Here is a 9222-nt window from a genome sequence, read left to right as displayed (position 1 = left end):
CATGCTCCTTCTCGAACCCAATTTAAAGCACTATTAGACATTTGTTTATGCGAATTTTCGCGCTGGCGAGGATACTGCCCCGCGCTGAGAACATAAAGAGCAGTGCTACACCCTTTTTTCACTTGTGCCTTTCAGGTGAACGACAGCCACTGACCGACAAGAACAAAACCGACCCGGGAGACTTGGGCAAAAGCCTCGATCCTGTGTATCAATCCGTGAATCCGTGAAAGCAGCCATTTCCCACTCCATTAGTGTATCAGCCGGAACGAAACTCGGAACTTTCCGGAAGTAGTAACCTCCCCTCTTTCCAGGGCCTTATGCCCCCACCACGTCCTGTTTTGGACGCGAACCACCCGGAATAGCCGAAAATCACGTCTTTTGTGGCATGCACGCTATGGGAGCATCAGGAGACAGTGGTTCTACAAAGGCAAGTGTTCAGGAGAATTTCTCAGGAGCCGAATCCCAGTAAGCAAGGTTGTATATTGCCAGTTTTTAAATACAAATCAACCAAACAGGGATGCACCGTAACCTACACATCAGAACTATCTTAACACCAGCTACAGACCAAAAGACGCCACACTCTGAGTGATCCAAACATGGACCAATCAGAACCAAATCGTTTTAGTTTGGTCATTTTAGCCGCACCAGGCAGATTATGGCTGTTCTGATAGAGGTTGGGCAACTGATGGAGGCAATTTATTCCACAGAATCACTGTCTTAGGTGTACAAAACCGCGCCCTATTATTGGTTTCTCTACTTAACCTTGAATAACTACTCAACCCTCTTGTATCTGCAGCTCAGCAATCAAAGCGGCAATTTACTAACATTTACATGGAAGGCAAACTTAACCACACACATCGTGCATTAAGATCATAGCGTTTTTGAAGAATGCATTCATCAGCATACCGTAGCATACGTAAGAGTGCTGGAGCAAGTGTAGTTGTCCGTTGCGGATGTGTGCGGATCTATGACGTCGAGCTTTGGCAGAAGCTGCTGCAAACTCCCCGTGTGACTGTCATCCATTCAATCTGGCTGGTCCGCGGTTCACACTCACATAGTCCTCCAACTGAATCAAAATTACCCGTCATTCCACATCGATCTAGCTCTACCTCTGTCAACCCCTACTTCTTATTCAGACTCAGCCGTCGCGGGAAGGCGCTTTCCTTGTCCGATTACCAGAACCTTCACGACTGTCAAGGGGCTGTCTGAAAACCAAAGCATGTCAGTGCAACGATGACAAGGCACCATTATGCCCAGCAAGAAAGCACTCCCACAACAATTTTCCCTTTACCGTCAATCGTCACCACTCGCTCATTTGGGCCTGTAATTTCAACTGCGAACTATTTTTCACTCAGCCCCAACCGCCTCTTGAACGAGTTCGTTCTAACTCGCTGAGCCTTTCATTCGGATTTAACCAACACATTTTTTATCTCAATTTCAGTTCCCCCCTCCACAAGATCAGAGATTTCAGTAACAGTATACTTTCGGCCCGATACCTTACGACCATCTTCTTATCTAAAGCATTCATTACATCTGTCTTCTCTGCAGCAAAAATGTCAGTGGGTCTACTTATTTTCAATGTAAACCATTGTTTCACCATTGTTGTCACCACTTAGAATTCTTCCATCTCATACTCACCTCGCCTTTCGTAACCCCGCCCATCTGCTAGACCGATCATGGCCAGCAACAGGTTCTCATCGTTGGACTGGCTGTACCTTAAGACCCATTGTTCCAGTTTTTATCCCCATAACTGTGGTGACCTTTCAGCTAATAAGTCTATTTCGTCGGCTATGCTTTTCTTGCCGCTGTGTTATTACCCGTCACGTTCAGGCTGTAACGATCCGATCATGCTACTAATGACATTTTCCCTGAATCCTTATCTATGAATATCAGGGGCCTCAAGTTCGTGGAAATAAGAAACTGGAATGAGCGCCTTTGAAAAATCTCGAAATAAAATGGCTGGTATGAGAACAACAGCCCTGGCTTGTACTAAGCTGCCCGTATAGACGAGCACGTCCTTCGCGCAAGGTTTTCGGAGGAGATCGTGTTGCGACTGGTAACGGAGTTATTAGCCATGAAACAAGTTAGCAAAATTCTCCTACAGAATGCGTTTATTGTGCTCGTGAGGATGGTCGGTCCTTATCTGCCGAAACCAGGCCTGCAAGTTGTCATGGCAGTCGCTTCCCTTCAGGGAGAATGGGGGACAGTGTCAAGTGAAGTTTCTGCCACCAATATGAGCAAGTTTTCCTTCGGGATCCCTGAATCCAATCAGTTCACATTTTCGAAACCGGAAATATGTCTTTTGTAGGAGCTTATGAGCATGCCTGTTCATACCGGGAAGTTGTTGGGGGCTGTTCGTAGTTCCACTTTGGCACCACTGAGTATGATGAGGTCTCTAGAGCGCAACATGTTGTTTTCTCCCATGGTTTCGGTTTGCTAGCTCGTCCCATGTGTCTCTGGTGGTCAGCTTTCGGAGACCTGTTTTTGACCTGATTTCCAAGAGACGTCAGGTCCTCTCGATGAGCGTTTCTTTCGCCTGATTTATTACTGGTTTTTGAAGTACGAAATGCTGCATAAGCCTGATTTTTTTCTGGACAACGGTTCGATCCAGTGAACCCGACCAAAGTTAAAGCTTTTCAAGTAGCTGCACTAACGCATTGTTAAATATATTTTTGTGGTCCATCACTCTTTGCATGAAGCTTAATGTCAGCAAAAATACGTTAGTGTAACCTACGGGGGCTTCAATAATTACTTGAGCGGTGTTGTAAGCACCAGCTTCCTTAGGAATGGTAATTAAAATTCGTCATATCATGTGAGTGTTTTGACGTGCTGTTGCACGACTTTAATCAGTGCTGGTCGTACTGAGAATCTCCAGGATGCCTTGTGAGCTTCAAAGTGTGCTTTAAATGGTGGCCACGGGGAGCCAATAAACGGTTGGTATGTGCGTCAAGTTGTGTTCTGGTGGGTTTCACAGACAATAATAAAACGCGTTCCACGTAGGGGAGTTCGTGCGCCTCACAAAAGGTGCAGTAATTGTTTCATATACGGAAAACAGTAGTAAGTGCTGTTAAATACAGGAATTGCAACGTAAGAAACTAACTCCCCTCTAGAATAGATTGTTTTGACTTTAAAAGTGGGCCCTAAATTGAGGCGCGGCATTCGTTCTTTTGTTAATCTTATGTTTATTCGGTTGTTCCTGAGGGACACCGCATTCCTGTTATGCGGATGGCAAGCACATTGCTTCCGATTTAAAACTGCTGCCTCTAGAGTTTCTTAAATCTCTCTGACTTTATAAAATCATTCACCTTGTAGCTAAGACGGTTTTCTAACTCTCAAACGAAAAGCCTGTTTCTCTGGTTGCAGTGAGAGAACATTTTGAAACCAGTGTGAGTCAACAGTCTGGTGTAAACCGACCCAACCGCCTTAAAATGTCGATGGTCGGGAGGAGGGCTCCACAACTGGTCTTTTTGGCTGTGGTCGAGTTGCACTCCGGCGATGTTTGTCTTGTGTGGGACATCAGCCACCACGGAGGATTCCGCCGGTTCTAGCTCATGGCTATTGTTGAATAGCTGTTTACCATCACAAGACTGAAGCAAACGATACTCACCGTCATTATATCTCCGGCTCAAGCCGAGCACTGGTAGACTTGTGCACTGAGTAGCTCGAGGACTAGGTGAATAGGTGGACCCTCTTAACAGATGGTGGCGTCGTTAGTGCTTGAGTAGATGTACCTTTAAATGGATTATATCTGCAGTTGAGTGCTGTGTGTGCGGATGCCCTGAACGAATGACGGATGTTCCTTAGTCAGAAGGGTCTCTGATGAACGGCTCACTATCTACTTATCATGTGCAAATTTTAAGGTGCCGACTTGGGACTGAGTGAAATCGAACCCAAGTCAAACAGTTATTGATAAAGCACTACATTTGGTGAGCATTTTCGTCCACCTGGGTAACGGCGCTCTTCAAGCGGATTGGCGAACAGCAAGAATGCTCAGTGGGTCGCAAAGGGCAGAGCAATGTTTTCCAATAGCCCATACGTGTGCTGTTGTCTTGATCTCAATTTGACGCCGGAGGTGAAGAGAACAATGCTGCCGTTTAATTTCTAATATGTTGTGGATCAACGTCATTTGCAGCAAACAGAAGACCCTGAAAAGCCTGGGCACGGCTAGCGGTGTCTTTGAAGCATTACGCTGATCTGGTTGGAAGGCCCACATCAGTACAGCCATGTTGTATCATCCGGATTTCACAGAAGACAACTTTCCCCTTGTAAACTAACCGGCCACACATTATAACTTAAATGGTGAGGCCCTGTACCCCACACATTACGGAAACGTGTGCCTTGCAAAACCCACTTCTCACAGACATGTAGTATGTGGTGCTGGCCAGTTTGCGGTCTTTCCATCGCCAGCCAACGAGCTGTCAAATCTCTTGGAAGCCGAATAGTCAGCTAGCATCCCTTCAAACGCGAAGCCCTTTAGGAGTTGTTGACCACAGGAAGTAAAGCTATTTCATTTGGCCAGCGGCAATAGATGATGTGATATAATGTCTCCAACGCGTTTTCCCTCAAACCGTGGCCCGTCTAACGAACAAAAGAACATGCCACCTGTATGATCTAGTCATTTTCCTTTGACGCGTGGTTGTCATTCCTTTATTTCTCCTGTCTTTGTCGAAAACTTGCGCTCAGCGGCAAGCGCTAAATTCCGGTACACAGCTTTTGGCCGGGTTGACAACTTATCAACTGCAAGGGTCCCCATAGCCACTGAACTAGTCATTTTTGACGCGTGGTTGTCATTCCCTTATTTCTCCTGTCTTTGTCGAAAACTTGCGCTCAGCGGCAAGCGCTAAATTCTGGTAGGTACCTTTTGGCCGGGTTGACAACTTATCAACTGCAAGGGTCCCCATAGCCACTGAAGCAACTGAAGCATGTTAGGCCAATGATGGCACGGGACTGCCATACTCAGTTTGATGGCACACCCGCAACTGTTCCATTCCTCCTCCTAACCGAACCCTCTTGCGTACTTTTTTCATTGACCTCAACTGCCACCATGACTTCATTTCAACCTGTTGGACTACTCGTTCGAATTCAACCACCTCTGTATCCCCATCCAACCAACCCCCTGCACCTGACTTCCCTACGACAGTGCAACCAGTGAGTCTGCTTGTTCTCATATTGCACCATATTTTTGAGCGAACTTCCTTCGGCAAGCAAAATCAACTTTGAATGTTGCCGTCACCGAGTTGGACCGCGATTTGTGGGCTGCACGGTGGTGTGCGGGTGGCTGCAGTCTTTCAGATCGACATAAATCTTCTTTGTGGCCGCGACGACTGCACCTGGAACATTTGTGACGCCTTAACCGGCAATAACGAGCAAAATGCCACTCACCGCAATGCCAGCAACTCGTGGGAGGTTTACCCTGTCTTCGATCGGGCTTCTTGTCGGATTTCCTGGGCACGCTGTAGTTGATTGCCTGTACACAGCTGCTTGAGGTCACAGGTGACTGACCGATCATAGCCGTGTCGTGCTTCAGGTTGATGAGGCGTTGGCATTCAGTGGTGAGGCTCTGCAACGTCATTTCGGCATCCTGTTCAATTCTGTTAAGAAGCCGGGTTCTGATGTCAGCATCATGGGATGCCTGGAGACCGGATACAAAAATGAGGCACTTAAACAGATTCTCCGTCATTGAGTTGAGCTTGAAGCGCTCGCATTCTCGATTGACAACACCGGCAAACGTGATGAAATCATCATCGGTTTCGTTGCAGCTTGTTTCCTCGAACGGGCTGAAATGAATACGGTTGCTCAATAAACTGCACACCCCAGCCGAATCATCTCAAATGTAACGTCCGTCACGGGGCTGTCCAAAAACTGAAGCTTGTCAGGCCAATGATGGCACGGGACTGCCATACTCAGTTTGATGGCACACCCGCAACTGTTCCATTCCTCCTCCTAACCGAGCCCTCTTGCGTACTTTTTTCATTGACCTCAACTGCCACCATGACTTCATTTCAACCTGTTGGACTACTCGTTCGAATTCAACCACCTCTGTATCCCCATCCAACCAACCCCCTGCACCTGACTTCCCTACGACAGTGCAACCAGTGAGTCTGCTTGTTCTCATATTGCACCATATTTTTGAGGCTAAACATGCCATGTTCTCCAAATTCGAATTATCCCATCTCCACCTCCACTTTTGCTCGTTGCGACTGCGGCCATTTGCTCAACCGCCCAAGGTCGCTCATGGCCAGAAATGGTTTTCCAGTTTTGGTTCATATCAGCCAACTGAGTCTTTGAAATAGTCGGACCTCATGCCTATTGTTCCCTACAAGTTGCAAAAGAAACATATTATTATTATTATTTAATCGAGTACTTCCCACTGTTTATGACATTGCCCCCTTTTCGCGCAATCCCCACTACCCGCAAATCCCCTGTCATACCCCAGCCTGACTGTAAACGCATGATCATGCCAGATGGTATGCCACCCACAAGTTGGGAATATACATTATTATTATTATATACAAACGGTAAAGAGGCGGTTATTTGCGTAGCCCTGATCGAACAGTCGGACAGGTGGGGCACGTAACAGTGCCGGCGTAATCAGCTCAAAGTGGGCCCACAAATGCACGATGCTTAAAGCCAAAAGTATCTGCATAAAGGAGTTTCGTTGGTCTAGATTCCTCATGCTGATTTTGTGTCCAAGTTTCGGAAACGCGTAAAGTGTCCATGAGAAATCTATCAGCAGCTTGTGTAAAAGTAGCTTCCTTGGCAATTCTCTCGAAGATCTTATGACAGTAGCCTTAATGAAGTAGGAAAAACAATCTCAGAGAATGGTGGCAAATCGACGGTCCGAGCGGTGCTGTAATATACGTCAGTACCATTGATGTGCGATACATCGCGGATGTAAACATGGCGCCCAAGGCAGATGCGCAATGGGATACAAGACTTATCAGCCAAAGTTGTTTTTCGAAAACATGAAAGTAGCTGACTTAGCCATCAATTAGACTTAAAGCGTTGACTGTGGTGTGTTCGATAATGCGGATTTTGATCCCATTTAAATGGATGCCGCAGGGCAACTTGGTTGAATTCTGTCGATATAGGGAGCCTAGCTTTGCCCAAGGACGCCCTCTGATGGCAACCTTGCCTTGCTTTAGATACACACGCGAAATTTTTCTGAAGCCATAGTTTGAACCAAGCAGTCATTTCATGAAGTTTTAGCGTTTGGCCTAAAATCTCCCGAAACATTCGCAACCTTGTTGAAATTGATTTGAGCGTGCTCAAGGTCTACTTAAATCATGGGATCCATATTTTTACTGGCTGCCATAGCTCAGCACGATGCCTCAGTGAAGACGAAAAATCTACGAGAAATCCGTCTTTCACTTGTTTTCTGCATTGCTTTTTTAAACATTCTGAAAGAGTGCATGAAAAATAAGTACATCGCCTTCATAACTGCGGCAGGCGTTCCACCAGAAAATGACAGGGAATCCGTCGCAGCTAGCACACCCTGTATTGAGTGCCAAGCAAGGTCCTATCTTCACCAGAATAATAACTCCTTGACAGTGCCGTGGGGAAAATTCATGAATTTATGTGCAATATGAGCACACAGCACAACAAAGTGGCCAGTACTTTCGGGTTTCAACATAAATTCAGTAGATTTGGGCGCATGATACAAGCTCTGCAGGAAAATAGTAGAGATATGGGGAGCTACGGGTAAACCATCGGACCGGGTCGGTCAGTCGCGATACTGTCTTTGCTGTCGTTCCTAGGTTCTTAAACAGCCCCATACATGAGCGTCTTTGGAGAGTCAGGGCTTTTACAGTAGTTGAAATTGGCGGAGGGATCGTTCATTGACGGTTCGGCGTGGTTTGTTTTTGCCATTCAGAGGAGGACAACCACATCTGGATTAGGCTGAAAATATGGAAAAAGCCCAAAATGGTATACTAAATAGCACTGGGTTATTAGCTAGGCTGCCGTCCGGAAAAGCGAACAGCTATGAGCGGTCATAAACTCCGACCACTGTAATGAGGCTATACTAGCCGAGTTCAAAAACCATCTTCACTATTCAGGTGAAGACATAAGCAACTGCGGTAATTACCCCATTCGAATCGTCTGGCATATATCAAACGGGAGATATTAGGTAAATGGTGCGCCGCTAATTCTCTAGCAACTTTTGTAGTTGCAAATTAAGCCGGGAGGAATAGTCGAGATGTGAGTAGATGGTTTCCGAACTGGTGTTTTGGGCGTGCGTTCCAACGTGATCAGCTCATGTGCCTGGGCGGTTATCTGGTTAGGGTGGTGGTATTACCATATAGTGGAGCGTTCTAGGGAAAATGATGGTTTGGAAGGCCATTGCAGGCGTTTCTTGTGATGCACATTCAGATGTCTAGTGAGGTGGCTGAAGGGTAAAGCAAGCTGTCGGCTAGGAACCATAATGGGCAGAAATATGTTGACTGCGGACAAAAGGGCTTTCAGGATTAGATTTGACACCTAGCAAAGGTAGAAAAACCCTTAACTGCGATGCCATTTGTTAGCAAACACCAACTGACCAGTGAGAGGCTACTAGACGGGGAGGCAAACGTCCCATGTGCACATGGCTTGTAAAAACTGAACATTCTCAAGTATCGTAATATTTCATGGATGATCATTGACTACTACACAATTTGGAACAAACACGACAAAGCAGCTTCACAACTTCCGTTAGATGCCCGGGAGAACTCTGACACGGCCAAGACTACTGGCGTTTCTCTTCGAGGGTATGCGCCGTTACACCGGAGCATGGACGCTCACTGGATGGCCGCTGTGGCTACATTCATGGGTTTAAGTTTGAAGTAGCATAGGGTCCTCGAACTCTTAGGATCAAGTCCATGCTACTTGATCTCCTGATCACCATGTACACATCGGTGTCTAGCTTCCACCTTGTCGTATATAGTGAAGCGTATGATCACTTTACCTTGCAACATCCATATACACACGGATCCCTCATCATTAACTATGCGACTAGTTAGGCGATCGATATTTCGGCCTTCATAACGGCTGTTGTTGATTAAGCCGTTAACTGACTTTTGAAACTGATCTAGGGTGACAATATCAAAAGATCTTACAGATTGGTTTCCCATCTGCTCTAAAACTTGGTCATTTGGGTGAGCTGCTCGCTTGGAGTAGTGAAGCTTTTATGTCAAAACCGAGCCGTTTTTTCCCTGAAAACTGCAGATTGCTGACCAAAACCTTCTG

This window comes from Opisthorchis viverrini (assembly GCF_000715545.1).
Source record: "Opisthorchis viverrini unplaced genomic scaffold opera_v5_467, whole genome shotgun sequence".
Classification (NCBI taxonomy): domain Eukaryota; kingdom Metazoa; phylum Platyhelminthes; class Trematoda; order Opisthorchiida; family Opisthorchiidae; genus Opisthorchis; species Opisthorchis viverrini.
The sequence above is the reverse complement of the archived record's forward strand: the minus strand, read 5'-3'. Positions refer to the sequence as shown.